Genomic DNA, 5,090 nt, shown 5'->3' with positions numbered 1-5,090 from the left:
GTATGTAATAGTTTGTACCTGCTAATCCCAAACTCCCGATCCTTCCCTCCACCAGCCCTACTCTACTCTCCCTTGGCAACCAGAAGTCTCTTATCTGTATTTCTGAGTCTGTTCCTGTTTTGTAGACCTGTTCCTTAGTGTTATATTTTAGATTCCACCTACAAGTGATATCATGTGGTATTTGTCTTTCTTTTTCTGATTTACTATGATAGTCTTTAGGTCCATCCATGTTGCTGCAAATGGCATTATTTCTTTTTTTATGGCTGAGTAATACTCCATTGTGTGTATATACCACATTTTCTTTATCCACTTATCTGTTGATGGATGTTTAGGTTTCTTCCATCTCTTGGCTATTGTAAATAGTGCTACTATGAGCATAGGGGTATGTGTATCTTTTCAAATTATAGATTTGTCTGGATAAATGCCAGGAGAGTGATTGCTGACTTGTATGGCAACTCAATTTGTTTTTGAGGAACCTCCATAGTGTTTTCCATAGTGGCTGCACCAATTTACAATCCTACTAACGGTGCAGAAATGTCCCCTTTTCTCCACACCCCTTCCAGCATTTGTTATTTGTAGACTTTTTAATGATGGCCATTCTGACTCACGTGAAGTGATACCTCACTGTAGTTTTGATATGCATTTCCCTAATAATTAGTAATGATTAACATATTTTCATGTGCCTCTTGGCCATCTGTATGTCTTCTTTGGAAAACTGTTTATTTAAGTCTTGTACCCATTTTTTCAGCATAATGGAATGCTCCATGAATTTGTGTGTCATTCTTGCACAGGGACCATGCTAATCTTTTCTGCATCATTCTAATTTTTTAGTATACGTGCTGCTGAAGCAAGCACTACAATACAATTTCTTCTGTTGTGTGTATGTACCAAATTTAGATTGTTTCCAATTTTTTTGCCCTTATAAATAGCTCTGAAGTATGTATCCTTATGGTTACATTCTTTTTGCAATTACTTCGTTGCTTATTTACTTTGTTGTTGTTGTTATTCAGTCACCAATTCGTGTCTGACTCTTTGTGACCCCATGGACTACAACACACCAGACTTCCCTGTCTCTCACCATCTCCAGGAGTTTGCCCAGATTCATGTCCATTGAATTGGTGATGCCATCCAACCATCTCATCCTCTGTCATGGTCTTCTTCTGCCTTCAATCTTTCCTAGCATTAGGGTCTTTTCCAGTGAGTCAGCTGTTCGCATCAGGTCACCAAACTATTGAAACTTCAGCTTCAGCAAAATCCTTCCAACGAGTATTCAGGGTTGATTTCCTTTAAGATTGACTGGTTTGAGTCCAGGTTTGATGCATGAGGCAGGGTGCTCACAGCTGGTACACTGGGATAAACCTGAGGGATGGGATGGGGAGGGAGGTGGGAGGGAAGGTCAAAATGGGGAACACATGTACACCCATGACTGATTCATGTGAATGTATGGCAAAACCACCACAATATTGTGAAGTAATTAGCCTCCAATTTTTAAAAAAAAAAAAAAAGATTGACTGGTTTGATCTCCCTGCTTTCCAAGGCACTCTCAAGAGTCTTCTCCAGCACCACAGTTTGAAAACATCAATTCTTTGGTGCTCTGCCTTCTTTATTGCCCAGCTCTCACATCCGTACATGACTACTAGAAAGACTATGAAAGTGAAAGTGGCTCGGTCATGTCTGACTCTTCCCGACCCCATGGACTATACAGTCCAAGGAATTCTCCAGGCCAGAATACTGGAGTGGGTAGCCTTTCCCTTCTCCAGGGCATCTTGCCCAACCCAGAGATCGAACCCAGGTCTCCTGCATTGCAGGCGTGTTCTTTACCAGCTGAGCCACCAGCAAAGCCCAAGAAGGACTATAGCCTTGACTATACAGACCTCTGTCAGCAAAGCGATGCCTTTGCTTTTTAACACACTGTCTAGGTTTGTCATCTTTCCTGCCAAAAAGCAATCATCTTCTAATTTCATGGCTACAGTTACCAGCCACGGTGATTGTAGAGCCCAAGAGGAAATCTATCACTATTTCCACATTTTTTTCACCTTCTATTTGCCATGAAGTGATGGGACTAGATGTCATGATCTTTGTTTTTTTAATATTGAGTTTTAAGCTGGCTTTTTCACTCTCTTCCTTCACCCTCATCAAGAAGCTCTTTAGTTCCTCTTCACTTTCTGCCATTAGAGTGGTATTTTATTTGGTATAAATTCCTAAAAGAGGAATTGCTAGTCAGCCCTCTTTTTTTTTTTTTTTCCTTTTTTTTTTTTTCATTTATTTTTATTAGTTGGAGGCTAATTACTTTACAATATTGTAGTGGGTTTTGTCATACACTGACATGAATCAGCCATGGATTCACATGTATTCCCCATCCCAATACCCCCTCCCACCTCCCTCTCTACCCAATCCCTCTGGGTCCTCCCAGTGCACCAGGCCCGAGCACTTGTCTCATGCATCCAACCTGGGCTGGTGATCTGTTTCACCCTAGATAATATACATGTTTCAATGCTGTTCTCTCGAAACATCCCACCCTCACCTTCTCCCACAGAGTCCAAAAGTCTGTACTGTTCTGTGTCTCTTTTTCTGTTTTGCATATAGTGTTATCATTACCATCTTTCTAAATTCCATATATGTGTTAGTATGCTGTAATATTCTTTATCTTTCTGGCTTACTTCACTCTGTATAATGGGCTCCAGTTTCATCCATCTCATTAGAACTGATTCAAATGAATTCTTTTTAATGGCTGAGTAATATTCCATGGTGTATATGTACCACAGCTTCCTTATCCATTTGTCTGCTGATGGGCATCTAGGTTGCTTCCATGCCCTGGCTATTATAAGTCAGCCCTCTTAAGACCACCAAATAGCCTTCCAAAAATTTTCTACCAGTTTATACTCCTTTCAGAAGTGTATGAGAGTCTGTGTTTCCCATACCCTGAAAACACTGAGAATAATCAATTTTTAAAATCTCTACTGATTTAACTAGTAACAAATAAAGATGAAACTTTATTACATTCACATGTCTTCAAATGCTAATGGAGGTCAAGATTTTTGCATTTTTATTACTATTTGCATTTTTTCAAATAAATTGCATGAAGAGGTAAGACCTATAATGGCAGAGACTTATAGTTTTCTGTTCCTTTATGTCTTCCAAGCATCTACAACAGTGCCTGACAAAGAATAATCACTCAATAAATATTTGTTGAATGAATGAAAGTGTTCAGCAATTTCTAAGAGTTCTTTATCAAAGGTATTAATATTTAGGATAGGTTTCAAATATTTCTCTCCATTTATCATGTACCTGTCAGCTTTATTTATCATATTCTACTACAAGTTTATAAAATTCGGTGTTTTTCTTCTTGTTTTCTCTCTTTGTGCCAGGATATTACATGTACCAGGACTCTATTTGTGGGTGTATACATTTTTTTTCTAACTTTTTTTAATGTTCTGAATCATATGTACCTTATTTTACTCTATATTGTACATGCTTTTAGTTTTTTCAGGTAGGGAAATGTCTTCTGCAAAAAAGTATCTTTTTCTCTTTGTCAATATTTTTACATCTTATTTCATTTTCTTAAAATTCTTTAACTTCGAGAAAAATACCTAAAAATAGTGGTTACAGTTGGTATCTTTTTCTTGTTTTTTGATTTGAAAAGAAGTCCTCCTTATTTGGTGGCTATTTATTTCAAGGTGGTAATTTCAGGATTCTTAAATTTTTTTCTATATTAGAAATTTATTTTTAAAAATCTGCAATAGATTTTGGATTTTGCCACATGTTTCTGACACCAGTATTTTTGATATTTTGATCTAACATTTTCCTTGTTCTACTAATATGGTAAATTATATTAAAAAATTTCCTAAAATTACATCATTCTTATACTCACAGAATAAACTCACTTGGGCATAGTCTATTTTTTAATGTAATTCTAGTTTTGATTTGCTAATATTTCATATAGTGTTATTGTGTTTTTAGTTATACATTTAGTCTATAGTTGTCCCTTCTTAAGGCTCTTTTTCAGTTCAGTTCAGTCACTCTGTTGTGTCCAACTCTTTGGACACAACCCCATGGACTGCAGCACACCAGGCTTCCTTGTCCATCACCGACACCTGGAGCTTGCTAAAACTCATGTCCATAGACTTGGTGATGCCATCCAGCCATCTCATCCTTTGTCGTCCCCTTCTCCTCCTGCCTTTCAATCTTTCCTCGCATCAGGGTCTTTTCCAGTGAGTCAGTTCTTCACATCAGATGGCCAAAGTATTGGAGTTTCAGCTTCAGCATCAGTTCTTCCAATGAACACCCAGGACTGATCTCCTTTAGGATGGACTGGTTGGATCTCCTTGCAGTCCAAGCGGCTCTCAAGAGTCTTCTCCAGTACCACAGTTCAAAAGCATCAGTTCTTTGGCACTCAGCTTTCTATAGTCCAACTCTCACATCCATACACAACTACTGGAAAAATCATAGTTTTGACTAGATGGACCTTTGTTGGCAAAGTAATGTCTCTGCTTTTTAATACGCTGACTAGGTTGGTCATAACTTTTCTTCCAAGGAGCAAGCATCTTTTAATTTCATGGCTGAAGTCACCATCTACAGTGATTTTGGAGTCCAAAAAAATAAAGTCTCTCACTGTTTCCATTGTTTCCAGTCTATTTGACATGAAGTGATGGGACCAGATGCCATGATTTTAGTTTTCTAAATGTTGAATTTTAAGCCAACTTTTTCACTCTCCTCTTTCACTTTCATCAAGAGGCTCTTTAGTTCTTCTTCACTTTCTGCCATAAGTGTGGGTGTCATCTGCATATCTGAGGTTATTGATCTTTCTCCTGGCAATCTTGATTCCAGCTTGTGCCTCATCCAGCCTGGCATTTTTCATGATGTATTCTACATATAAGTTAAATGGGTGACAATATATAGCCTTGACATACTCCTTTCCCAATTTGGAATCAGTCTGTTGTTCCATGTCCAGTTCTAGCTGTTGCTTCTTGACCTGTATACAGATTTCTCAGGCAGCAGGTCAGGTGGTCTGGTATTCCCAACTCTTTCAGAATTTTCCAGAGTTTGTTGTGTTCCACACAGTCAAAGGCTTTAGCATAGTCAATAAAGCA

At 38.1% G+C, this 5,090-nt stretch overlaps 1 non-coding gene across 1 annotated transcript; it reads right to left on the bottom strand.

Annotated features, from left to right (window-relative positions):
* Positions 1-746: 746 nt before the first annotated feature.
* LOC133073168 (U6 spliceosomal RNA) lies at positions 747-855 on the bottom strand. Its single transcript, XR_009696877.1, has one exon. It is a non-coding gene; the product is annotated as a U6 spliceosomal RNA (small nuclear RNA).
* Positions 856-5,090: the final 4,235 nt, after the last annotated feature.

This window comes from Dama dama, chromosome 18 (assembly GCF_033118175.1).
Source record: "Dama dama isolate Ldn47 chromosome 18, ASM3311817v1, whole genome shotgun sequence".
NCBI lineage: Eukaryota > Metazoa > Chordata > Mammalia > Artiodactyla > Cervidae > Dama > Dama dama.
The sequence above is the reverse complement of the archived record's forward strand: the minus strand, read 5'-3'. Positions and strand labels throughout refer to the sequence as shown.